Genomic DNA, 27514 nt, shown 5'->3' with positions numbered 1-27514 from the left:
CCGACCCAGGGCTGAGAGATGCAACCTCCCAGCTCTGGGTCCCTGCAGGAAGTGTTGGCAAGCACAGGGCCAGTCCTCCAAAGGCCCAGGTGCAGGGAGCCCAGGCCAAGCAGCCCGTGGAAGAAGCCACATGCCGTGCCAACCCGGGAACACGACTGCAGGTCACTGCCCCCCTCCTCTTCCTCCTCCTCCTCCTCCTCCTCCTGCCCCCCCCCCACATGGTGCAGGGATCAGAGACACCTCAGACACTTGCTACCCAAAGTGCAAAGGGCATCAGTTGCTCCTCCAAACCCCCCGCCCAGCAGACCGCGTTGTCCAGCCAGCCCCCGGGCCTCCCTGGGGTGCCCAGCACAAAAGTGCAGACACCCACCGGACCCTCAATCTCAGTTTTCGGATGTTTTTGCCACTCTAAGGACCCGCAGGCCAGCTGGGCCTTCGGGCAGGACAGAGAGCCCCGGAATCCGACGTGGAGAGCTGGGTGTACGTCCCCGTGAGGAGGCGGTCCCCACCTCCGCGGCTCTCCCCTTGCGGGGAGTGGCAGCCGCGGGGCCTCAGAGAAGACACCAGGCTGGGCCCCCGCGGCACAGCGGGAGCACGTCCCCCGCAGGCCGCTTAGCGAGGGCGGCAGGCGGACGGTTGGGTTGCGCGAGACGCCGCGGCCGCCCTGCCACCAGGTTCCTGGGAGGGCGTCCTGGAACCAGCGTCCACACCAAGCCCTTGGAAGGCCCAGGCGACGGAGGAGCCCCGTCAGGCAGGGGCCGAGGACGGTGACAGGTGACAGGTGACAGGCCGGGCGGGAAGGAGTCAGTCAGGCAGGGGCCGAGGAGGAGACGGGCTGGGTAAGGGTTAGGGGTAGAGTCAGGGCACAAGTCACAATCGCAAAGACCTGGAAGCGACCCGAGTGCCCATCGACCCACGAGTGCGTAAATAAAATGTGGCGCGTGGACACCACGGAGTGCTATTCGGCTATGAGGAACGGCGGTGAGAGGGCACCTCTCGTGGTTCTCCTGGCCAGAGCTGGAACCCGTTCCAGTAAGCCAAGTATCCCAAGAATGGACACACGAGCACCACGTGCTCGCGCTCACCAGCAAATTGGTACGAACCGATGGACACCTAAGTGGACACAGAGGACTCACCTTCATCGGGTGGGTGTCGGGCGGGCGTGGGGAGGGGATGGGCATACACCTCCATTAGGAATGGGGTGGGTGCGCACCCACTGGGGGATGGGCGCACTTGAAGCTCTGACCCCGAGGGGGGAGGCGGGGAGAGGGCCATGTACCCGACCTGAACATTGGTGCCCCCACAATACGCTGGAACAACATGAGAGGTAAATGAATAAGAACACCGGGGGGAGGGGGGCACGGGCAACACATGTCACCTTAATACTTGGACTCCCATCATCTGCTTGAAGAGAGAGAGAAAAGAAAATGCACTAATAGAGATAAGAGACACTTTTTAAAAATAATGAATCCGAAGAGAAAAGTAAAAGGAGGCCTGTGGAGCAGGTCTGGGTGTGACTCCGGATCCCCCAACATCAGGTGCCACCACCAAAGATTCCTACGTGTAGCCCATAGAACCCCAAAAGCAACGGGACGAGTTCTGGTCACATACTCCCTCAAAATGACATCCTGGCCTTCTTCTGCAACTCCCTCCCCTCTCAGACTCTCAAGGTTTCCTCCAGCGTGTCGGTTCCCACAGAGCAGACTTTTGGTCTGAGACCTGACAGTCCAGATGCCACGCATGCTGCCGCGTGGCGGCAGTGTCGCGGCTCGGGACAAGAGGTGGCCCCACGGTGCGGGCTGGGGCGCCAGGCACCGCGGCGGGCGCTGTGGGTGGGGGTGACCCCCAGCCCGGGCCTCCGCGGCGCTCCCAGAAAGGGGACAGAACAAGAGGCCAAAACAAAAAAGGAGAAGCCTACGGCACCCGGGATTCCCAGGCCCGACCCTGCTTAGCTTCCGAGATCAGACGAGATGGGGCGCGTTCGGGGTGGTGTGGCCCTAGAAGGCGGCGGAGGGCGCCCCTGCCCCGCTCAAGAAGCCGAGCCTCTCTGCGCTTCCCCGCCGCCTCCTCCCGCCCCAGGCCCCGCGGGGGCCGGGCCTGTTGAGTTCGCCGGCGGCCGGGTCCGGCGGGCTCCGAGGGACGGGGGTGACGGGCGGGGCGGGGCGGGCCGGGGTGGGGGGCTGTCTCTCTACACACACAGACACACAGACACACAGACAACACACACACACCCACACACACACACTCACACTGACACTCACACTCACTCACTCACTCACACAAGATGCGCCTCCACGGCTGGACTCGCCAAGGTGGAGCCCTTCCAGCCCCCCTCCTCTCCTCGCCTGGCCTCCTTCACCTCCCCGCCCCCCACCCCCAGCGCGTCGCCGCCGCCGCCGCCGCCGCCGCTGCCGCCAATGACTGCGCACGCGCGGGGCGCTCGCCCTTTGACCCCAGCCAGGGGCCGCCCTCCCCCACAACCCCTTTCAGCTGTGCCCCCCGCCCTGTGGGTGGGCGGCTGCCTATTCCCCCGGGTCAGGGCTGGGGCACAGCGCATGGGGGAGGGGAGCCAGTGTATGGGGCGTCTCTCTCTCTCGGGATGTTTCCCATGGGTGGGGTGGGGTGGCTTGGTCTGTGGGGCGCTGAAGAAATCAGTCCCCTCCATCTCCTACCTCTGGAAAACGCCCAAGCCCTTGGGGAACTGCCCGCACCGCTACCGTGGGGGCCGGGACCCTCCTCTGTGTCCTCCTGTGGCCCAGTCCAAGGGGCCTAGGCCTGGCCGGGGCTGCATTGGACCCCAACCACCCTGGCGTGTGGACTCGCCAAAAATCGGCGATTAGATATTGGATTCTAGCTTCCTTGAGGTCATTTCACTAATGAGTGCACCGGAAAGAGTTTCCTAATCCATCTGTGAGGGTGGCAACTGAAAGAGAATTTTTTTTTTTTTTTTTTTGAGACACAGTCTCGCTTTGTTGCCTAGGCTAGAGTGAGTGCCGTGGCGTTAGCCTAGCTCACAGCAACCTCAAACTCCTGGGCTCAAGCAATCCTTCTGCCTCAGCCTCCCAAGTAGCTGGGACTACAGGCATGCGCCACCATGCCTGGCTCATTTTCCTATATATATTAGTTGGCCAATTAATTTCTTTCTATTTAAAGTAGAGACCGGGTCTGGCTCTTGCTCAGGCTGGTTTCGAACTCCTGACCTCGAGCAATCCGCCCGCCTCGGCCTCCCAGAGAGCTAGGATTACAGGCTTGAGCCACCGCGCCCGGCCTGAAAGAGAATTTGAAAGCTGACAGAATAGGCGAGGAAAGGCATAGGAGATTTCCACACCCAGTAAGGAAGCCTTTCCCGAAATGGAAGAAAGAAAGGAGCAAACAGAGACACCGGTAGCCCGCCCGGATGAGAGTCTGCCCCTGAGAGAAAGTACCCTGACCAGGCTCACCCGTGGGTGGGTGGCGAGCTAGCGGCATTCAGAAGAGCGAGGCCCGCGGTCTGTGCGGAAGACACCTGCGCTCGGGTGTGTGTGGCGGCACAATTCCCAAGCAGCTCCAGATGTTAAACCAAGGAGAAGCCAGGGAGTTCCCAACGCCCCAGGTGTCCTCAGCCCACGACTGGCTGCTGTGGGAATGCGAAGCCCGGCTCCTTGTCTCAGAGCGGGACAACCAGGAGGTGTGATGTCCACCCCGCGCGGTTCCCAGGAGGATCAGGCTGAAGCTGCGACTTGGCCTGAAAGTGTCCCCTCGCATGGCCACCCCCTTCCCCTTCCTGCTCCTCTACTCCTGGTGCCCCTCCATCCAGGGGCCAGACCTTAAAGAGTCACCCGCAAGAGAATCCTGGTCCCAAAGGAGCCTTCTGGGGGACCCGTGCTGAGAGAGGTTGTGGGCATGGCCCGCTGGGACTCTGCCCGACCCAGGGCTGAGAGATGCAACCTCCCAGCTCTGGGTCCCTGCAGGAAGTGTTGGCAAGCACAGGGCCAGTCCTCCAAAGGCCCAGGTGCAGGGAGCCCAGGCCAAGCAGCCCGTGGAAGAAGCCACATGCCGTGCCAACCCGGGAACACGACTGCAGGTCACTGCCCCCCTCCTCTTCCTCCTCCTCCTCCTCCTCCTCCTGCCCCCCCCCCCACATGGTGCAGGGATCAGAGACACCTCAGACACTTGCTACCCAAAGTGCAAAGGGCATCAGTTGCTCCTCCAAACCCCCCGCCCAGCAGACCGCGTTGTCCAGCCAGCCCCCGGGCCTCCCTGGGGTGCCCAGCACAAAAGTGCAGACACCCACCGGACCCTCAATCTCAGTTTTCGGATGTTTTTGCCACTCTAAGGACCCGCAGGCCAGCTGGGCCTTCGGGCAGGACAGAGAGCCCCGGAATCCGACGTGGAGAGCTGGGTGTACGTCCCCGTGAGGAGGCGGTCCCCACCTCCGCGGCTCTCCCCTTGCGGGGAGTGGCAGCCGCGGGGCCTCAGAGAAGACACCAGGCTGGGCCCCCGCGGCACAGCGGGAGCACGTCCCCCGCAGGCCGCTTAGCGAGGGCGGCAGGCGGACGGTTGGGTTGCGCGAGACGCCGCGGCCGCCCTGCCACCGGGTTCCTGGGAGGGCGTCCTGGAACCAGCGTCCACACCAAGCCCTTGGAAGGCCCAGGCGACGGAGGAGCCCCGTCAGGCAGGGGCCGAGGACGGTGACAGGTGACAGGTGACAGGCCGGGCGGGAAGGAGTCAGTCAGGCAGGGGCCGAGGAGGAGACGGGCTGGGTAAGGGTTAGGGGTAGAGTCAGGGCACAAGTCACAATCGCAAAGACCTGGAAGCGACCCGAGTGCCCATCGACCCACGAGTGCGTAAATAAAATGTGGCGCGTGGACACCACGGAGTGCTATTCGGCTGTGAGGAACGGCGGTGAGAGGGCACCTCTCGTGGTTCTCCTGGCCAGAGCTGGAACCCGTTCCAGTAAGCCAAGTATCCCAAGAATGGACACACGAGCACCACGTGCTCGCGCTCACCAGCAAATTGGTACGAACCGATGGACACCTAAGTGGACACAGAGGACTCACCTTCATCGGGTGGGTGTCGGGCGGGCGTGGGGAGGGGATGGGCATACACCTCCATTAGGAATGGGGTGGGTGCGCACCCACTGGGGGATGGGCGCACTTGAAGCTCTGACCCCGAGGGGGGAGGCGGGGAGAGGGCCATGTACCCGACCTGAACATTGGTGCCCCCACAATACGCTGGAACAACATGAGAGGTAAATGAATAAGAACACCGGGGGGAGGGGGGCACGGGCAACACATGTCACCTTAATACTTGGACTCCCATCATCTGCTTGAAGAGAGAGAGAAAAGAAAATGCACTAATAGAGATAAGAGACACTTTTTAAAAATAATGAATCCGAAGAGAAAAGTAAAAGGAGGCCTGTGGAGCAGGTCTGGGTGTGACTCCGGATCCCCCAACATCAGGTGCCACCACCAAAGATTCCTACGTGTAGCCCATAGAACCCCAAAAGCAACGGGACGAGTTCTGGTCACATACTCCCTCAAAATGACATCCTGGCCTTCTTCTGCAACTCCCTCCCCTCTCAGACTCTCAAGGTTTCCTCCAGCGTGTCGGTTCCCACAGAGCAGACTTTTGGTCTGAGACCTGACAGTCCAGATGCCACGCATGCTGCCGCGTGGCGGCGGTGTCGCGGCTCGGGACAAGAGGTGGCCCCACGGTGCGGGCTGGGGCGCCAGGCACCGCGGCGGGCGCTGTGGGTGGGGGTGACCCCCAGCCCGGGCCTCCGCGGCGCTCCCAGAAAGGGGACAGAACAAGAGGCCAAAACAAAAAAGGAGAAGCCTACGGCACCCGGGATTCCCAGGCCCGACCCTGCTTAGCTTCCGAGATCAGACGAGATGGGGCGCGTTCGGGGTGGTGTGGCCCTAGAAGGCGGCGGAGGGCGCCCCTGCCCCGCTCAAGAAGCCGAGCCTCTCTGCGCTTCCCCGCCGCCTCCTCCCGCCCCAGGCCCCGCGGGGGCCGGGCCTGTTGAGTTCGCCGGCGGCCGGGTCCGGCGGGCTCCGAGGGACGGGGGTGACGGGCGGGGCGGGGCGGGCCGGGGTGGGGGGCTGTCTCTCTACACACACAGACACACAGACACACAGACAACACACACACACCCACACACACACACTCACACTGACACTCACACTCACTCACTCACTCACACAAGATGCGCCTCCACGGCTGGACTCGCCAAGGTGGAGCCCTTCCAGCCCCCCTCCTCTCCTCGCCTGGCCTCCTTCACCTCCCCGCCCCCCACCCCCCACCCCCAGCGCGTCGCCGCCGCCGCCGCCGCCGCCGCTGCCGCCAATGACTGCGCACGCGCGGGGCGCTCGCCCTTTGACCCCAGCCAGGGGCCGCCCTCCCCCACAACCCCTTTCAGCTGTGCCCCCCGCCCTGTGGGTGGGCGGCTGCCTATTCCCCCGGGTCAGGGCTGGGGCACAGCGCATGGGGGAGGGGAGCCAGTGTATGGGGCGTCTCTCTCTCTCGGGATGTGTCCCATGGGTGGGGTGGGGTGGCTTGGTCTGTGGGGCGCTGAAGAAATCAGTCCCCTCCATCTCCTACCTCTGGAAAACGCCCAAGCCCTTGGGGAACTGCCCGCACCGCTACCGTGGGGGCCGGGACCCTCCTCTGTGTCCTCCTGTGGCCCAGTCCAAGGGGCCTAGGCCTGGCCAGGGCTGCATTGGACCCCAACCACCCTGGCGTGTGGACTCGCCAAAAATCGGCGATTAGATATTGGATTCCAGCTTCCTTGAGGTCATTTCACTAATGAGTGCACCGGAAAGAGTTTCCTAATCCATCTGTGAGGGTGGCAACTGAAAGAGAATTTTTTTTTTTTTTTTTTTGAGACACAGTCTCGCTTTGTTGCCTAGGCTAGAGTGAGTGCCGTGGCGTTAGCCTAGCTCACAGCAACCTCAAACTCCTGGGCTCAAGCAATCCTTCTGCCTCAGCCTCCCAAGTAGCTGGGACTACAGGCATGCGCCACCATGCCTGGCTCATTTTCCTATATATATTAGTTGGCCAATTAATTTCTTTCTATTTAAAGTAGAGACCGGGTCTGGCTCTTGCTCAGGCTGGTTTCGAACTCCTGACCTCGAGCAATCCGCCCGCCTCGGCCTCCCAGAGAGCTAGGATTACAGGCTTGAGCCACCGCGCCCGGCCTGAAAGAGAATTTGAAAGCTGACAGAATAGGCGAGGAAAGGCATAGGAGATTTCCACACCCAGTAAGGAAGCCTTTCCCGAAATGGAAGAAAGAAAGGAGCAAACAGAGACACCGGTAGCCCGCCCGGATGAGAGTCTGCCCCTGAGAGAAAGTACCCTGACCAGGCTCACCCGTGGGTGGGTGGCGAGCTAGCGGCATTCAGAAGAGCGAGGCCCGCGGTCTGTGCGGAAGACACCTGCGCTCGGGTGTGTGTGGCGGCACAATTCCCAAGCAGCTCCAGATGTTAAACCAAGGAGAAGCCAGGGAGTTCCCAACGCCCCAGGTGTCCTCAGCCCACGACTGGCTGCTGTGGGAATGCGAAGCCCGGCTCCTTGTCTCAGAGCGGGACAACCAGGAGGTGTGATGTCCACCCCGCGCGGTTCCCAGGAGGATCAGGCTGAAGCTGCGACTTGGCCTGAAAGTGTCCCCTCGCATGGCCACCCCCTTCCCCTTCCTGCTCCTCTACTCCTGGTGCCCCTCCATCCAGGGGCCAGACCTTAAAGAGTCACCCGCAAGAGAATCCTGGTCCCAAAGGAGCCTTCTGGGGGACCCGTGCTGAGAGAGGTTGTGGGCATGGCCCGCTGGGACTCTGCCCGACCCAGGGCTGAGAGATGCAACCTCCCAGCTCTGGGTCCCTGCAGGAAGTGTTGGCAAGCACAGGGCCAGTCCTCCAAAGGCCCAGGTGCAGGGAGCCCAGGCCAAGCAGCCCGTGGAAGAAGCCACATGCCGTGCCAACCCGGGAACACGACTGCAGGTCACTGCCCCCCTCCTCTTCCTCCTCCTCCTCCTCCTCCTCCTGCCCCCCCCCCCACATGGTGCAGGGATCAGAGACACCTCAGACACTTGCTACCCAAAGTGCAAAGGGCATCAGTTGCTCCTCCAAACCCCCCGCCCAGCAGACCGCGTTGTCCAGCCAGCCCCCGGGCCTCCCTGGGGTGCCCAGCACAAAAGTGCAGACACCCACCGGACCCTCAATCTCAGTTTTCGGATGTTTTTGCCACTCTAAGGACCCGCAGGCCAGCTGGGCCTTCGGGCAGGACAGAGAGCCCCGGAATCCGACGTGGAGAGCTGGGTGTACGTCCCCGTGAGGAGGCGGTCCCCACCTCCGCGGCTCTCCCCTTGCGGGGAGTGGCAGCCGCGGGGCCTCAGAGAAGACACCAGGCTGGGCCCCCGCGGCACAGCGGGAGCACGTCCCCCGCAGGCCGCTTAGCGAGGGCGGCAGGCGGACGGTTGGGTTGCGCGAGACGCCGCGGCCGCCCTGCCACCAGGTTCCTGGGAGGGCGTCCTGGAACCAGCGTCCACACCAAGCCCTTGGAAGGCCCAGGCGACGGAGGAGCCCCGTCAGGCAGGGGCCGAGGACGGTGACAGGTGACAGGTGACAGGCCGGGCGGGAAGGAGTCAGTCAGGCAGGGGCCGAGGAGGAGACGGGCTGGGTAAGGGTTAGGGGTAGAGTCAGGGCACAAGTCACAATCGCAAAGACCTGGAAGCGACCCGAGTGCCCATCGACCCACGAGTGCGTAAATAAAATGTGGCGCGTGGACACCACGGAGTGCTATTCGGCTATGAGGAACGGCGGTGAGAGGGCACCTCTCGTGGTTCTCCTGGCCAGAGCTGGAACCCGTTCCAGTAAGCCAAGTATCCCAAGAATGGACACACGAGCACCACGTGCTCGCGCTCACCAGCAAATTGGTACGAACCGATGGACACCTAAGTGGACACAGAGGACTCACCTTCATCGGGTGGGTGTCGGGCGGGCGTGGGGAGGGGATGGGCATACACCTCCATTAGGAATGGGGTGGGTGCGCACCCACTGGGGGATGGGCGCACTTGAAGCTCTGACCCCGAGGGGGGAGGCGGGGAGAGGGCCATGTACCCGACCTGAACATTGGTGCCCCCACAATACGCTGGAACAACATGAGAGGTAAATGAATAAGAACACCGGGGGGAGGGGGGCACGGGCAACACATGTCACCTTAATACTTGGACTCCCATCATCTGCTTGAAGAGAGAGAGAAAAGAAAATGCACTAATAGAGATAAGAGACACTTTTTAAAAATAATGAATCCGAAGAGAAAAGTAAAAGGAGGCCTGTGGAGCAGGTCTGGGTGTGACTCCGGATCCCCCAACATCAGGTGCCACCACCAAAGATTCCTACGTGTAGCCCATAGAACCCCAAAAGCAACGGGACGAGTTCTGGTCACATACTCCCTCAAAATGACATCCTGGCCTTCTTCTGCAACTCCCTCCCCTCTCAGACTCTCAAGGTTTCCTCCAGCGTGTCGGTTCCCACAGAGCAGACTTTTGGTCTGAGACCTGACAGTCCAGATGCCACGCATGCTGCCGCGTGGCGGCAGTGTCGCGGCTCGGGACAAGAGGTGGCCCCACGGTGCGGGCTGGGGCGCCAGGCACCGCGGCGGGCGCTGTGGGTGGGGGTGACCCCCAGCCCGGGCCTCCGCGGCGCTCCCAGAAAGGGGACAGAACAAGAGGCCAAAACAAAAAAGGAGAAGCCTACGGCACCCGGGATTCCCAGGCCCGACCCTGCTTAGCTTCCGAGATCAGACGAGATGGGGCGCGTTCGGGGTGGTGTGGCCCTAGAAGGCGGCGGAGGGCGCCCCTGCCCCGCTCAAGAAGCCGAGCCTCTCTGCGCTTCCCCGCCGCCTCCTCCCGCCCCAGGCCCCGCGGGGGCCGGGCCTGTTGAGTTCGCCGGCGGCCGGGTCCGGCGGGCTCCGAGGGACGGGGGTGACGGGCGGGGCGGGGCGGGCCGGGGTGGGGGGCTGTCTCTCTACACACACAGACACACAGACACACAGACAACACACACACACCCACACACACACACTCACACTGACACTCACACTCACTCACTCACTCACACAAGATGCGCCTCCACGGCTGGACTCGCCAAGGTGGAGCCCTTCCAGCCCCCCTCCTCTCCTCGCCTGGCCTCCTTCACCTCCCCGCCCCCCACCCCCAGCGCGTCGCCGCCGCCGCCGCCGCCGCCGCTGCCGCCAATGACTGCGCACGCGCGGGGCGCTCGCCCTTTGACCCCAGCCAGGGGCCGCCCTCCCCCACAACCCCTTTCAGCTGTGCCCCCCGCCCTGTGGGTGGGCGGCTGCCTATTCCCCCGGGTCAGGGCTGGGGCACAGCGCATGGGGGAGGGGAGCCAGTGTATGGGGCGTCTCTCTCTCTCGGGATGTTTCCCATGGGTGGGGTGGGGTGGCTTGGTCTGTGGGGCGCTGAAGAAATCAGTCCCCTCCATCTCCTACCTCTGGAAAACGCCCAAGCCCTTGGGGAACTGCCCGCACCGCTACCGTGGGGGCCGGGACCCTCCTCTGTGTCCTCCTGTGGCCCAGTCCAAGGGGCCTAGGCCTGGCCGGGGCTGCATTGGACCCCAACCACCCTGGCGTGTGGACTCGCCAAAAATCGGCGATTAGATATTGGATTCTAGCTTCCTTGAGGTCATTTCACTAATGAGTGCACCGGAAAGAGTTTCCTAATCCATCTGTGAGGGTGGCAACTGAAAGAGAATTTTTTTTTTTTTTTTTTTGAGACACAGTCTCGCTTTGTTGCCTAGGCTAGAGTGAGTGCCGTGGCGTTAGCCTAGCTCACAGCAACCTCAAACTCCTGGGCTCAAGCAATCCTTCTGCCTCAGCCTCCCAAGTAGCTGGGACTACAGGCATGCGCCACCATGCCTGGCTCATTTTCCTATATATATTAGTTGGCCAATTAATTTCTTTCTATTTAAAGTAGAGACCGGGTCTGGCTCTTGCTCAGGCTGGTTTCGAACTCCTGACCTCGAGCAATCCGCCCGCCTCGGCCTCCCAGAGAGCTAGGATTACAGGCTTGAGCCACCGCGCCCGGCCTGAAAGAGAATTTGAAAGCTGACAGAATAGGCGAGGAAAGGCATAGGAGATTTCCACACCCAGTAAGGAAGCCTTTCCCGAAATGGAAGAAAGAAAGGAGCAAACAGAGACACCGGTAGCCCGCCCGGATGAGAGTCTGCCCCTGAGAGAAAGTACCCTGACCAGGCTCACCCGTGGGTGGGTGGCGAGCTAGCGGCATTCAGAAGAGCGAGGCCCGCGGTCTGTGCGGAAGACACCTGCGCTCGGGTGTGTGTGGCGGCACAATTCCCAAGCAGCTCCAGATGTTAAACCAAGGAGAAGCCAGGGAGTTCCCAACGCCCCAGGTGTCCTCAGCCCACGACTGGCTGCTGTGGGAATGCGAAGCCCGGCTCCTTGTCTCAGAGCGGGACAACCAGGAGGTGTGATGTCCACCCCGCGCGGTTCCCAGGAGGATCAGGCTGAAGCTGCGACTTGGCCTGAAAGTGTCCCCTCGCATGGCCACCCCCTTCCCCTTCCTGCTCCTCTACTCCTGGTGCCCCTCCATCCAGGGGCCAGACCTTAAAGAGTCACCCGCAAGAGAATCCTGGTCCCAAAGGAGCCTTCTGGGGGACCCGTGCTGAGAGAGGTTGTGGGCATGGCCCGCTGGGACTCTGCCCGACCCAGGGCTGAGAGATGCAACCTCCCAGCTCTGGGTCCCTGCAGGAAGTGTTGGCAAGCACAGGGCCAGTCCTCCAAAGGCCCAGGTGCAGGGAGCCCAGGCCAAGCAGCCCGTGGAAGAAGCCACATGCCGTGCCAACCCGGGAACACGACTGCAGGTCACTGCCCCCCTCCTCTTCCTCCTCCTCCTCCTCCTCCTCCTGCCCCCCCCCCACATGGTGCAGGGATCAGAGACACCTCAGACACTTGCTACCCAAAGTGCAAAGGGCATCAGTTGCTCCTCCAAACCCCCCGCCCAGCAGACCGCGTTGTCCAGCCAGCCCCCGGGCCTCCCTGGGGTGCCCAGCACAAAAGTGCAGACACCCACCGGACCCTCAATCTCAGTTTTCGGATGTTTTTGCCACTCTAAGGACCCGCAGGCCAGCTGGGCCTTCGGGCAGGACAGAGAGCCCCGGAATCCGACGTGGAGAGCTGGGTGTACGTCCCCGTGAGGAGGCGGTCCCCACCTCCGCGGCTCTCCCCTTGCGGGGAGTGGCAGCCGCGGGGCCTCAGAGAAGACACCAGGCTGGGCCCCCGCGGCACAGCGGGAGCACGTCCCCCGCAGGCCGCTTAGCGAGGGCGGCAGGCGGACGGTTGGGTTGCGCGAGACGCCGCGGCCGCCCTGCCACCGGGTTCCTGGGAGGGCGTCCTGGAACCAGCGTCCACACCAAGCCCTTGGAAGGCCCAGGCGACGGAGGAGCCCCGTCAGGCAGGGGCCGAGGACGGTGACAGGTGACAGGTGACAGGCCGGGCGGGAAGGAGTCAGTCAGGCAGGGGCCGAGGAGGAGACGGGCTGGGTAAGGGTTAGGGGTAGAGTCAGGGCACAAGTCACAATCGCAAAGACCTGGAAGCGACCCGAGTGCCCATCGACCCACGAGTGCGTAAATAAAATGTGGCGCGTGGACACCACGGAGTGCTATTCGGCTGTGAGGAACGGCGGTGAGAGGGCACCTCTCGTGGTTCTCCTGGCCAGAGCTGGAACCCGTTCCAGTAAGCCAAGTATCCCAAGAATGGACACACGAGCACCACGTGCTCGCGCTCACCAGCAAATTGGTACGAACCGATGGACACCTAAGTGGACACAGAGGACTCACCTTCATCGGGTGGGTGTCGGGCGGGCGTGGGGAGGGGATGGGCATACACCTCCATTAGGAATGGGGTGGGTGCGCACCCACTGGGGGATGGGCGCACTTGAAGCTCTGACCCCGAGGGGGGAGGCGGGGAGAGGGCCATGTACCCGACCTGAACATTGGTGCCCCCACAATACGCTGGAACAACATGAGAGGTAAATGAATAAGAACACCGGGGGGAGGGGGGCACGGGCAACACATGTCACCTTAATACTTGGACTCCCATCATCTGCTTGAAGAGAGAGAGAAAAGAAAATGCACTAATAGAGATAAGAGACACTTTTTAAAAATAATGAATCCGAAGAGAAAAGTAAAAGGAGGCCTGTGGAGCAGGTCTGGGTGTGACTCCGGATCCCCCAACATCAGGTGCCACCACCAAAGATTCCTACGTGTAGCCCATAGAACCCCAAAAGCAACGGGACGAGTTCTGGTCACATACTCCCTCAAAATGACATCCTGGCCTTCTTCTGCAACTCCCTCCCCTCTCAGACTCTCAAGGTTTCCTCCAGCGTGTCGGTTCCCACAGAGCAGACTTTTGGTCTGAGACCTGACAGTCCAGATGCCACGCATGCTGCCGCGTGGCGGCGGTGTCGCGGCTCGGGACAAGAGGTGGCCCCACGGTGCGGGCTGGGGCGCCAGGCACCGCGGCGGGCGCTGTGGGTGGGGGTGACCCCCAGCCCGGGCCTCCGCGGCGCTCCCAGAAAGGGGACAGAACAAGAGGCCAAAACAAAAAAGGAGAAGCCTACGGCACCCGGGATTCCCAGGCCCGACCCTGCTTAGCTTCCGAGATCAGACGAGATGGGGCGCGTTCGGGGTGGTGTGGCCCTAGAAGGCGGCGGAGGGCGCCCCTGCCCCGCTCAAGAAGCCGAGCCTCTCTGCGCTTCCCCGCCGCCTCCTCCCGCCCCAGGCCCCGCGGGGGCCGGGCCTGTTGAGTTCGCCGGCGGCCGGGTCCGGCGGGCTCCGAGGGACGGGGGTGACGGGCGGGGCGGGGCGGGCCGGGGTGGGGGGCTGTCTCTCTACACACACAGACACACAGACACACAGACAACACACACACACCCACACACACACACTCACACTGACACTCACACTCACTCACTCACTCACACAAGATGCGCCTCCACGGCTGGACTCGCCAAGGTGGAGCCCTTCCAGCCCCCCTCCTCTCCTCGCCTGGCCTCCTTCACCTCCCCGCCCCCCACCCCCCACCCCCAGCGCGTCGCCGCCGCCGCCGCCGCCGCCGCTGCCGCCAATGACTGCGCACGCGCGGGGCGCTCGCCCTTTGACCCCAGCCAGGGGCCGCCCTCCCCCACAACCCCTTTCAGCTGTGCCCCCCGCCCTGTGGGTGGGCGGCTGCCTATTCCCCCGGGTCAGGGCTGGGGCACAGCGCATGGGGGAGGGGAGCCAGTGTATGGGGCGTCTCTCTCTCTCGGGATGTGTCCCATGGGTGGGGTGGGGTGGCTTGGTCTGTGGGGCGCTGAAGAAATCAGTCCCCTCCATCTCCTACCTCTGGAAAACGCCCAAGCCCTTGGGGAACTGCCCGCACCGCTACCGTGGGGGCCGGGACCCTCCTCTGTGTCCTCCTGTGGCCCAGTCCAAGGGGCCTAGGCCTGGCCAGGGCTGCATTGGACCCCAACCACCCTGGCGTGTGGACTCGCCAAAAATCGGCGATTAGATATTGGATTCCAGCTTCCTTGAGGTCATTTCACTAATGAGTGCACCGGAAAGAGTTTCCTAATCCATCTGTGAGGGTGGCAACTGAAAGAGAATTTTTTTTTTTTTTTTTTTGAGACACAGTCTCGCTTTGTTGCCTAGGCTAGAGTGAGTGCCGTGGCGTTAGCCTAGCTCACAGCAACCTCAAACTCCTGGGCTCAAGCAATCCTTCTGCCTCAGCCTCCCAAGTAGCTGGGACTACAGGCATGCGCCACCATGCCTGGCTCATTTTCCTATATATATTAGTTGGCCAATTAATTTCTTTCTATTTAAAGTAGAGACCGGGTCTGGCTCTTGCTCAGGCTGGTTTCGAACTCCTGACCTCGAGCAATCCGCCCGCCTCGGCCTCCCAGAGAGCTAGGATTACAGGCTTGAGCCACCGCGCCCGGCCTGAAAGAGAATTTGAAAGCTGACAGAATAGGCGAGGAAAGGCATAGGAGATTTCCACACCCAGTAAGGAAGCCTTTCCCGAAATGGAAGAAAGAAAGGAGCAAACAGAGACACCGGTAGCCCGCCCGGATGAGAGTCTGCCCCTGAGAGAAAGTACCCTGACCAGGCTCACCCGTGGGTGGGTGGCGAGCTAGCGGCATTCAGAAGAGCGAGGCCCGCGGTCTGTGCGGAAGACACCTGCGCTCGGGTGTGTGTGGCGGCACAATTCCCAAGCAGCTCCAGATGTTAAACCAAGGAGAAGCCAGGGAGTTCCCAACGCCCCAGGTGTCCTCAGCCCACGACTGGCTGCTGTGGGAATGCGAAGCCCGGCTCCTTGTCTCAGAGCGGGACAACCAGGAGGTGTGATGTCCACCCCGCGCGGTTCCCAGGAGGATCAGGCTGAAGCTGCGACTTGGCCTGAAAGTGTCCCCTCGCATGGCCACCCCCTTCCCCTTCCTGCTCCTCTACTCCTGGTGCCCCTCCATCCAGGGGCCAGACCTTAAAGAGTCACCCGCAAGAGAATCCTGGTCCCAAAGGAGCCTTCTGGGGGACCCGTGCTGAGAGAGGTTGTGGGCATGGCCCGCTGGGACTCTGCCCGACCCAGGGCTGAGAGATGCAACCTCCCAGCTCTGGGTCCCTGCAGGAAGTGTTGGCAAGCACAGGGCCAGTCCTCCAAAGGCCCAGGTGCAGGGAGCCCAGGCCAAGCAGCCCGTGGAAGAAGCCACATGCCGTGCCAACCCGGGAACACGACTGCAGGTCACTGCCCCCCTCCTCTTCCTCCTCCTCCTCCTCCTCCTCCTGCCCCCCCCCCCACATGGTGCAGGGATCAGAGACACCTCAGACACTTGCTACCCAAAGTGCAAAGGGCATCAGTTGCTCCTCCAAACCCCCCGCCCAGCAGACCGCGTTGTCCAGCCAGCCCCCGGGCCTCCCTGGGGTGCCCAGCACAAAAGTGCAGACACCCACCGGACCCTCAATCTCAGTTTTCGGATGTTTTTGCCACTCTAAGGACCCGCAGGCCAGCTGGGCCTTCGGGCAGGACAGAGAGCCCCGGAATCCGACGTGGAGAGCTGGGTGTACGTCCCCGTGAGGAGGCGGTCCCCACCTCCGCGGCTCTCCCCTTGCGGGGAGTGGCAGCCGCGGGGCCTCAGAGAAGACACCAGGCTGGGCCCCCGCGGCACAGCGGGAGCACGTCCCCCGCAGGCCGCTTAGCGAGGGCGGCAGGCGGACGGTTGGGTTGCGCGAGACGCCGCGGCCGCCCTGCCACCAGGTTCCTGGGAGGGCGTCCTGGAACCAGCGTCCACACCAAGCCCTTGGAAGGCCCAGGCGACGGAGGAGCCCCGTCAGGCAGGGGCCGAGGACGGTGACAGGTGACAGGTGACAGGCCGGGCGGGAAGGAGTCAGTCAGGCAGGGGCCGAGGAGGAGACGGGCTGGGTAAGGGTTAGGGGTAGAGTCAGGGCACAAGTCACAATCGCAAAGACCTGGAAGCGACCCGAGTGCCCATCGACCCACGAGTGCGTAAATAAAATGTGGCGCGTGGACACCACGGAGTGCTATTCGGCTATGAGGAACGGCGGTGAGAGGGCACCTCTCGTGGTTCTCCTGGCCAGAGCTGGAACCCGTTCCAGTAAGCCAAGTATCCCAAGAATGGACACACGAGCACCACGTGCTCGCGCTCACCAGCAAATTGGTACGAACCGATGGACACCTAAGTGGACACAGAGGACTCACCTTCATCGGGTGGGTGTCGGGCGGGCGTGGGGAGGGGATGGGCATACACCTCCATTAGGAATGGGGTGGGTGCGCACCCACTGGGGGATGGGCGCACTTGAAGCTCTGACCCCGAGGGGGGAGGCGGGGAGAGGGCCATGTACCCGACCTGAACATTGGTGCCCCCACAATACGCTGGAACAACATGAGAGGTAAATGAATAAGAACACCGGGGGGAGGGGGGCACGGGCAACACATGTCACCTTAATACTTGGACTCCCATCATCTGCTTGAAGAGAGAGAGAAAAGAAAATGCACTAATAGAGATAAGAGACACTTTTTAAAAATAATGAATCCGAAGAGAAAAGTAAAAGGAGGCCTGTGGAGCAGGTCTGGGTGTGACTCCGGATCCCCCAACATCAGGTGCCACCACCAAAGATTCCTACGTGTAGCCCATAGAACCCCAAAAGCAACGGGACGAGTTCTGGTCACATACTCCCTCAAAATGACATCCTGGCCTTCTTCTGCAACTCCCTCCCCTCTCAGACTCTCAAGGTTTCCTCCAGCGTGTCGGTTCCCACAGAGCAGACTTTTGGTCTGAGACCTGACAGTCCAGATGCCACGCATGCTGCCGCGTGGCGGCAGTGTCGCGGCTCGGGACAAGAGGTGGCCCCACGGTGCGGGCTGGGGCGCCAGGCACCGCGGCGGGCGCTGTGGGTGGGGGTGACCCCCAGCCCGGGCCTCCACGGCGCTCCCAGAAAGGGGACAGAACAAGAGGCCAAAACAAAAAAGGAGAAGCCTACGGCACCCGGGATTCCCAGGCCCGACCCTGCTTAGCTTCCGAGATCAGACGAGATGGGGCGCGTTCGGGGTGGTGTGGCCCTAGAAGGCGGCGGAGGGCGCCCCTGCCCCGCTCAAGAAGCCGAGCCTCTCTGCGCTTCCCCGCCGCCTCCTCCCGCCCCAGGCCCCGCGGGGGCCGGGCCTGTTGAGTTCGCCGGCGGCCGGGTCCGGCGGGCTCCGAGGGACGGGGGTGACGGGCGGGGCGGGGCGGGCCGGGGTGGGGGGCTGTCTCTCTACACACACAGACACACAGACACACAGACAACACACACACACCCACACACACACACTCACACTGACACTCACACTCACTCACTCACTCACACAAGATGCGCCTCCACGGCTGGACTCGCCAAGGTGGAGCCCTTCCAGCCCCCCTCCTCTCCTCGCCTGGCCTCCTTCACCTCCCCGCCCCCCACCCCCCACCCCCAGCGCGTCGCCGCCGCCGCCGCCGCCGCCGCTGCCGCCAATGACTGCGCACGCGCGGGGCGCTCGCCCTTTGACCCCAGCCAGGGGCCGCCCTCCCCCACAACCCCTTTCAGCTGTGCCCCCCGCCCTGTGGGTGGGCGGCTGCCTATTCCCCCGGGTCAGGGCTGGGGCACAGCGCATGGGGGAGGGGAGCCAGTGTATGGGGCGTCTCTCTCTCTCGGGATGTGTCCCATGGGTGGGGTGGGGTGGCTTGGTCTGTGGGGCGCTGAAGAAATCAGTCCCCTCCATCTCCTACCTCTGGAAAACGCCCAAGCCCTTGGGGAACTGCCCGCACCGCTACCGTGGGGGCCGGGACCCTCCTCTGTGTCCTCCTGTGGCCCAGTCCAAGGGGCCTAGGCCTGGCCAGGGCTGCATTGGACCCCAACCACCCTGGCGTGTGGACTCGCCAAAAATCGGCGATTAGATATTGGATTCCAGCTTCCTTGAGGTCATTTCACTAATGAGTGCACCGGAAAGAGTTTCCTAATCCATCTGTGAGGGTGGCAACTGAAAGAGAATTTTTTTTTTTTTTTTTTTGAGACACAGTCTCGCTTTGTTGCCTAGGCTAGAGTGAGTGCCGTGGCGTTAGCCTAGCTCACAGCAACCTCAAACTCCTGGGCTCAAGCAATCCTTCTGCCTCAGCCTCCCAAGTAGCTGGGACTACAGGCATGCGCCACCATGCCTGGCTCATTTTCCTATATATATTAGTTGGCCAATTAATTTCTTTCTATTTAAAGTAGAGACCGGGTCTGGCTCTTGCTCAGGCTGGTTTCGAACTCCTGACCTCGAGCAATCCGCCCGCCTCGGCCTCCCAGAGAGCTAGGATTACAGGCTTGAGCCACCGCGCCCGGCCTGAAAGAGAATTTGAAAGCTGACAGAATAGGCGAGGAAAGGCATAGGAGATTTCCACACCCAGTAAGGAAGCCTTTCCCGAAATGGAAGAAAGAAAGGAGCAAACAGAGACACCGGTAGCCCGCCCGGATGAGAGTCTGCCCCTGAGAGAAAGTACCCTGACCAGGCTCACCCGTGGGTGGGTGGCGAGCTAGCGGCATTCAGAAGAGCGAGGCCCGCGGTCTGTGCGGAAGACACCTGCGCTCGGGTGTGTGTGGCGGCACAATTCCCAAGCAGCTCCAGATGTTAAACCAAGGAGAAGCCAGGGAGTTCCCAACGCCCCAGGTGTCCTCAGCCCACGACTGGCTGCTGTGGGAATGCGAAGCCCGGCTCCTTGTCTCAGAGCGGGACAACCAGGAGGTGTGATGTCCACCCCGCGCGGTTCCCAGGAGGATCAGGCTGAAGCTGCGACTTGGCCTGAAAGTGTCCCCTCGCATGGCCACCCCCTTCCCCTTCCTGCTCCTCTACTCCTGGTGCCCCTCCATCCAGGGGCCAGACCTTAAAGAGTCACCCGCAAGAGAATCCTGGTCCCAAAGGAGCCTTCTGGGGGACCCGTGCTGAGAGAGGTTGTGGGCATGGCCCGCTGGGACTCTGCCCGACCCAGGGCTGAGAGATGCAACCTCCCAGCTCTGGGTCCCTGCAGGAAGTGTTGGCAAGCACAGGGCCAGTCCTCCAAAGGCCCAGGTGCAGGGAGCCCAGGCCAAGCAGCCCGTGGAAGAAGCCACATGCCGTGCCAACCCGGGAACACGACTGCAGGTCACTGCCCCCCTCCTCTTCCTCCTCCTCCTCCTCCTCCTCCTGCCCCCCCCCCACATGGTGCAGGGATCAGAGACACCTCAGACACTTGCTACCCAAAGTGCAAAGGGCATCAGTTGCTCCTCCAAACCCCCCGCCCAGCAGACCGCGTTGTCCAGCCAGCCCCCGGGCCTCCCTGGGGTGCCCAGCACAAAAGTGCAGACACCCACCGGACCCTCAATCTCAGTTTTCGGATGTTTTTGCCACTCTAAGGACCCGCAGGCCAGCTGGGCCTTCGGGCAGGACAGAGAGCCCCGGAATCCGACGTGGAGAGCTGGGTGTACGTCCCCGTGAGGAGGCGGTCCCCACCTCCGCGGCTCTCCCCTTGCGGGGAGTGGCAGCCGCGGGGCCTCAGAGAAGACACCAGGCTGGGCCCCCGCGGCACAGCGGGAGCACGTCCCCCGCAGGCCGCTTAGCGAGGGCGGCAGGCGGACGGTTGGGTTGCGCGAGACGCCGCGGCCGCCCTGCCACCAGGTTCCTGGGAGGGCGTCCTGGAACCAGCGTCCACACCAAGCCCTTGGAAGGCCCAGGCGACGGAGGAGCCCCGTCAGGCAGGGGCCGAGGACGGTGACAGGTGACAGGTGACAGGCCGGGCGGGAAGGAGTCAGTCAGGCAGGGGCCGAGGAGGAGACGGGCTGGGTAAGGGTTAGGGGTAGAGTCAGGGCACAAGTCACAATCGCAAAGACCTGGAAGCGACCCGAGTGCCCATCGACCCACGAGTGCGTAAATAAAATGTGGCGCGTGGACACCACGGAGTGCTATTCGGCTATGAGGAACGGCGGTGAGAGGGCACCTCTCGTGGTTCTCCTGGCCAGAGCTGGAACCCGTTCCAGTAAGCCAAGTATCCCAAGAATGGACACACGAGCACCACGTGCTCGCGCTCACCAGCAAATTGGTACGAACCGATGGACACCTAAGTGGACACAGAGGACTCACCTTCATCGGGTGGGTGTCGGGCGGGCGTGGGGAGGGGATGGGCATACACCTCCATTAGGAATGGGGTGGGTGCGCACCCACTGGGGGATGGGCGCACTTGAAGCTCTGACCCCGAGGGGGGAGGCGGGGAGAGGGCCATGTACCCGACCTGAACATTGGTGCCCCCACAATACGCTGGAACAACATGAGAGGTAAATGAATAAGAACACCGGGGGGAGGGGGGCACGGGCAACACATGTCACCTTAATACTTGGACTCCCATCATCTGCTTGAAGAGAGAGAGAAAAGAAAATGCACTAATAGAGATAAGAGACACTTTTTAAAAATAATGAATCCGAAGAGAAAAGTAAAAGGAGGCCTGTGGAGCAGGTCTGGGTGTGACTCCGGATCCCCCAACATCAGGTGCCACCACCAAAGATTCCTACGTGTAGCCCATAGAACCCCAAAAGCAACGGGACGAGTTCTGGTCACATACTCCCTCAAAATGACATCCTGGCCTTCTTCTGCAACTCCCTCCCCTCTCAGACTCTCAAGGTTTCCTCCAGCGTGTCGGTTCCCACAGAGCAGACTTTTGGTCTGAGACCTGACAGTCCAGATGCCACGCATGCTGCCGCGTGGCGGCAGTGTCGCGGCTCGGGACAAGAGGTGGCCCCACGGTGCGGGCTGGGGCGCCAGGCACCGCGGCGGGCGCTGTGGGTGGGGGTGACCCCCAGCCCGGGCCTCCGCGGCGCTCCCAGAAAGGGGACAGAACAAGAGGCCAAAACAAAAAAGGAGAAGCCTACGGCACCCGGGATTCCCAGGCCCGACCCTGCTTAGCTTCCGAGATCAGACGAGATGGGGCGCGTTCGGGGTGGTGTGGCCCTAGAAGGCGGCGGAGGGCGCCCCTGCCCCGCTCAAGAAGCCGAGCCTCTCTGCGCTTCCCCGCCGCCTCCTCCCGCCCCAGGCCCCGCGGGGGCCGGGCCTGTTGAGTTCGCCGGCGGCCGGGTCCGGCGGGCTCCGAGGGACGGGGGTGACGGGCGGGGCGGGGCGGGCCGGGGTGGGGGGCTGTCTCTCTACACACACAGACACACAGACACACAGACAACACACACACACCCACACACACACACTCACACTGACACTCACACTCACTCACTCACTCACACAAGATGCGCCTCCACGGCTGGACTCGCCAAGGTGGAGCCCTTCCAGCCCCCCTCCTCTCCTCGCCTGGCCTCCTTCACCTCCCCGCCCCCCACCCCCAGCGCGTCGCCGCCGCCGCCGCCGCCGCCGCTGCCGCCAATGACTGCGCACGCGCGGGGCGCTCGCCCTTTGACCCCAGCCAGGGGCCGCCCTCCCCCACAACCCCTTTCAGCTGTGCCCCCCGCCCTGTGGGTGGGCGGCTGCCTATTCCCCCGGGTCAGGGCTGGGGCACAGCGCATGGGGGAGGGGAGCCAGTGTATGGGGCGTCTCTCTCTCTCGGGATGTTTCCCATGGGTGGGGTGGGGTGGCTTGGTCTGTGGGGCGCTGAAGAAATCAGTCCCCTCCATCTCCTACCTCTGGAAAACGCCCAAGCCCTTGGGGAACTGCCCGCACCGCTACCGTGGGGGCCGGGACCCTCCTCTGTGTCCTCCTGTGGCCCAGTCCAAGGGGCCTAGGCCTGGCCGGGGCTGCATTGGACCCCAACCACCCTGGCGTGTGGACTCGCCAAAAATCGGCGATTAGATATTGGATTCTAGCTTCCTTGAGGTCATTTCACTAATGAGTGCACCGGAAAGAGTTTCCTAATCCATCTGTGAGGGTGGCAACTGAAAGAGAATTTTTTTTTTTTTTTTTTTTGAGACACAGTCTCGCTTTGTTGCCTAGGCTAGAGTGAGTGCCGTGGCGTTAGCCTAGCTCACAGCAACCTCAAACTCCTGGGCTCAAGCAATCCTTCTGCCTCAGCCTCCCAAGTAGCTGGGACTACAGGCATGCGCCACCATGCCTGGCTCATTTTCCTATATATATTAGTTGGCCAATTAATTTCTTTCTATTTAAAGTAGAGACCGGGTCTGGCTCTTGCTCAGGCTGGTTTCGAACTCCTGACCTCGAGCAATCCGCCCGCCTCGGCCTCCCAGAGAGCTAGGATTACAGGCTTGAGCCACCGCGCCCGGCCTGAAAGAGAATTTGAAAGCTGACAGAATAGGCGAGGAAAGGCATAGGAGATTTCCACACCCAGTAAGGAAGCCTTTCCCGAAATGGAAGAAAGAAAGGAGCAAACAGAGACACCGGTAGCCCGCCCGGATGAGAGTCTGCCCCTGAGAGAAAGTACCCTGACCAGGCTCACCCGTGGGTGGGTGGCGAGCTAGCGGCATTCAGAAGAGCGAGGCCCGCGGTCTGTGCGGAAGACACCTGCGCTCGGGTGTGTGTGGCGGCACAATTCCCAAGCAGCTCCAGATGTTAAACCAAGGAGAAGCCAGGGAGTTCCCAACGCCCCAGGTGTCCTCAGCCCACGACTGGCTGCTGTGGGAATGCGAAGCCCGGCTCCTTGTCTCAGAGCGGGACAACCAGGAGGTGTGATGTCCACCCCGCGCGGTTCCCAGGAGGATCAGGCTGAAGCTGCGACTTGGCCTGAAAGTGTCCCCTCGCATGGCCACCCCCTTCCCCTTCCTGCTCCTCTACTCCTGGTGCCCCTCCATCCAGGGGCCAGACCTTAAAGAGTCACCCGCAAGAGAATCCTGGTCCCAAAGGAGCCTTCTGGGGGACCCGTGCTGAGAGAGGTTGTGGGCATGGCCCGCTGGGACTCTGCCCGACCCAGGGCTGAGAGATGCAACCTCCCAGCTCTGGGTCCCTGCAGGAAGTGTTGGCAAGCACAGGGCCAGTCCTCCAAAGGCCCAGGTGCAGGGAGCCCAGGCCAAGCAGCCCGTGGAAGAAGCCACATGCCGTGCCAACCCGGGAACACGACTGCAGGTCACTGCCCCCCTCCTCTTCCTCCTCCTCCTCCTCCTCCTCCTGCCCCCCCCCACATGGTGCAGGGATCAGAGACACCTCAGACACTTGCTACCCAAAGTGCAAAGGGCATCAGTTGCTCCTCCAAACCCCCCGCCCAGCAGACCGCGTTGTCCAGCCAGCCCCCGGGCCTCCCTGGGGTGCCCAGCACAAAAGTGCAGACACCCACCGGACCCTCAATCTCAGTTTTCGGATGTTTTTGCCACTCTAAGGACCCGCAGGCCAGCTGGGCCTTCGGGCAGGACAGAGAGCCCCGGAATCCGACGTGGAGAGCTGGGTGTACGTCCCCGTGAGGAGGCGGTCCCCACCTCCGCGGCTCTCCCCTTGCGGGGAGTGGCAGCCGCGGGGCCTCAGAGAAGACACCAGGCTGGGCCCCCGCGGCACAGCGGGAGCACGTCCCCCGCAGGCCGCTTAGCGAGGGCGGCAGGCGGACGGTTGGGTTGCGCGAGACGCCGCGGCCGCCCTGCCACCGGGTTCCTGGGAGGGCGTCCTGGAACCAGCGTCCACACCAAGCCCTTGGAAGGCCCAGGCGACAGAGGAGCCCCGTCAGGCAGGGGCCGAGGACGGTGACAGGTGACAGGTGACAGGCCGGGCGGGAAGGAGTCAGTCAGGCAGGGGCCGAGGAGGAGACGGGCTGGGTAAGGGTTAGGGGTAGAGTCAGGGCACAAGTCACAATCGCAAAGACCTGGAAGCGACCCGAGTGCCCATCGACCCACGAGTGCGTAAATAAAATGTGGCGCGTGGACACCACGGAGTGCTATTCGGCTATGAGGAACGGCGGTGAGAGGGCACCTCTCGTGGTTCTCCTGGCCAGAGCTGGAACCCGTTCCAGTAAGCCAAGTATCCCAAGAATGGACACACGAGCACCACGTGCTCGCGCTCACCAGCAAATTGGTACGAACCGATGGACACCTAAGTGGACACAGAGGACTCACCTTCATCGGGTGGGTGTCGGGCGGGCGTGGGGAGGGGATGGGCATACACCTCCATTAGGAATGGGGTGGGTGCGCACCCACTGGGGGATGGGCGCACTTGAAGCTCTGACCCCGAGGGGGGAGGCGGGGAGAGGGCCATGTACCCGACCTGAACATTGGTGCCCCCACAATACGCTGGAACAACATGAGAGGTAAATGAATAAGAACACCGGGGGGAGGGGGGCACGGGCAACACATGTCACCTTAATACTTGGACTCCCATCATCTGCTTGAAGAGAGAGAGAAAAGAAAATGCACTAATAGAGATAAGAGACACTTTTTAAAAATAATGAATCCGAAGAGAAAAGTAAAAGGAGGCCTGTGGAGCAGGTCTGGGTGTGACTCCGGATCCCCCAACATCAGGTGCCACCACCAAAGATTCCTACGTGTAGCCCATAGAACCCCAAAAGCAACGGGACGAGTTCTGGTCACATACTCCCTCAAAATGACATCCTGGCCTTCTTCTGCAACTCCCTCCCCTCTCAGACTCTCAAGGTTTCCTCCAGCGTGTCGGTTCCCACAGAGCAGACTTTTGGTCTGAGACCTGACAGTCCAGATGCCACGCATGCTGCCGCGTGGCGGCGGTGTCGCGGCTCGGGACAAGAGGTGGCCCCACGGTGCGGGCTGGGGCGCCAGGCACCGCGGCGGGCGCTGTGGGTGGGGGTGACCCCCAGCCCGGGCCTCCACGGCGCTTCCAGAAAGGGGACAGAACAAGAGGCCAAAACAAAAAAGGAGAAGCCTACGGCACCCGGGATTCCCAGGCCCGACCCTGCTTAGCTTCCGAGATCAGACAAGATGGGGCGCGTTCGGGGTGGTGTGGCCCTAGAAGGCGGCGGAGGGCGCCCCTGCCCCGCTCAAGAAGCCGAGCCTCTCTGCGCTTCCCCGCCGCCTCCTCCCGCCCCAGGCCCCGCGGGGGCCGGGCCTGTTGAGTTCGCCGGCGGCCGGGTCCGGCGGGCTCCGAGGGACGGGGGTGACGGGCGGGGCGGGGCGGGCCGGGGTGGGGGGCTGTCTCTCTACACACACAGACACACAGACAACACACACACACCCACACACACACACTCACACTGACACTCACACTCACTCACTCACTCACACAAGATGCGCCTCCACGGCTGGACTCGCCAAGGTGGAGCCCTTCCAGCCCCCCTCCTCTCCTCGCCTGGCCTCCTTCACCTCCCCGCCCCCCACCCCCCACCCCCAGCGCGTCGCCGCCGCCGCCGCCGCCGCCGCCCGCTGCCGCCAATGACTGCGCACGCGCGGGGCGCTCGCCCTTTGACCCCAGCCAGGGGCCGCCCTCCCCCACAACCCCTTTCAGCTGTGCCCCCCGCCCTGTGGGTGGGCGGCTGCCTATTCCCCCGGGTCAGGGCTGGGGCACAGCGCATGGGGGAGGGGAGCCAGTGTATGGGGCGTCTCTCTCTCTCGGGATGTGTCCCATGGGTGGGGTGGGGTGGCTTGGTCTGTGGGGCGCTGAAGAAATCAGTCCCCTCCATCTCCTACCTCTGGAAAACGCCCAAGCCCTTGGGGAACTGCCCGCACCGCTACCGTGGGGGCCGGGACCCTCCTCTGTGTCCTCCTGTGGCCCAGTCCAAGGGGCCTAGGCCTGGCCAGGGCTGCATTGGACCCCAACCACCCTGGCGTGTGGACTCGCCAAAAATCGGCGATTAGATATTGGATTCCAGCTTCCTTGAGGTCATTTCACTAATGAGTGCACCGGAAAGAGTTTCCTAATCCATCTGTGAGGGTGGCAACTGAAAGAGAATTTTTTTTTTTTTTTTTTTGAGACACAGTCTCGCTTTGTTGCCTAGGCTAGAGTGAGTGCCGTGGCGTTAGCCTAGCTCACAGCAACCTCAAACTCCTGGGCTCAAGCAATCCTTCTGCCTCAGCCTCCCAAGTAGCTGGGACTACAGGCATGCGCCACCATGCCTGGCTCATTTTCCTATATATATTAGTTGGCCAATTAATTTCTTTCTATTTAAAGTAGAGACCGGGTCTGGCTCTTGCTCAGGCTGGTTTCGAACTCCTGACCTCGAGCAATCCGCCCGCCTCGGCCTCCCAGAGAGCTAGGATTACAGGCTTGAGCCACCGCGCCCGGCCTGAAAGAGAATTTGAAAGCTGACAGAATAGGCGAGGAAAGGCATAGGAGATTTCCACACCCAGTAAGGAAGCCTTTCCCGAAATGGAAGAAAGAAAGGAGCAAACAGAGACACCGGTAGCCCGCCCGGATGAGAGTCTGCCCCTGAGAGAAAGTACCCTGACCAGGCTCACCCGTGGGTGGGTGGCGAGCTAGCGGCATTCAGAAGAGCGAGGCCCGCGGTCTGTGCGGAAGACACCTGCGCTCGGGTGTGTGTGGCGGCACAATTCCCAAGCAGCTCCAGATGTTAAACCAAGGAGAAGCCAGGGAGTTCCCAACGCCCCAGGTGTCCTCAGCCCACGACTGGCTGCTGTGGGAATGCGAAGCCCGGCTCCTTGTCTCAGAGCGGGACAACCAGGAGGTGTGATGTCCACCCCGCGCGGTTCCCAGGAGGATCAGGCTGAAGCTGCGACTTGGCCTGAAAGTGTCCCCTCGCATGGCCACCCCCTTCCCCTTCCTGCTCCTCTACTCCTGGTGCCCCTCCATCCAGGGGCCAGACCTTAAAGAGTCACCCGCAAGAGAATCCTGGTCCCAAAGGAGCCTTCTGGGGGACCCGTGCTGAGAGAGGTTGTGGGCATGGCCCGCTGGGACTCTGCCCGACCCAGGGCTGAGAGATGCAACCTCCCAGCTCTGGGTCCCTGCAGGAAGTGTTGGCAAGCACAGGGCCAGTCCTCCAAAGGCCCAGGTGCAGGGAGCCCAGGCCAAGCAGCCCGTGGAAGAAGCCACATGCCGTGCCAACCCGGGAACACGACTGCAGGTCACTGCCCCC

Source organism: Microcebus murinus, chromosome 14, assembly GCF_040939455.1.
Source record: "Microcebus murinus isolate Inina chromosome 14, M.murinus_Inina_mat1.0, whole genome shotgun sequence".
Classification (NCBI taxonomy): Eukaryota; Metazoa; Chordata; class Mammalia; order Primates; family Cheirogaleidae; genus Microcebus; species Microcebus murinus.
This window is presented reverse-complemented; position numbering follows the sequence as displayed.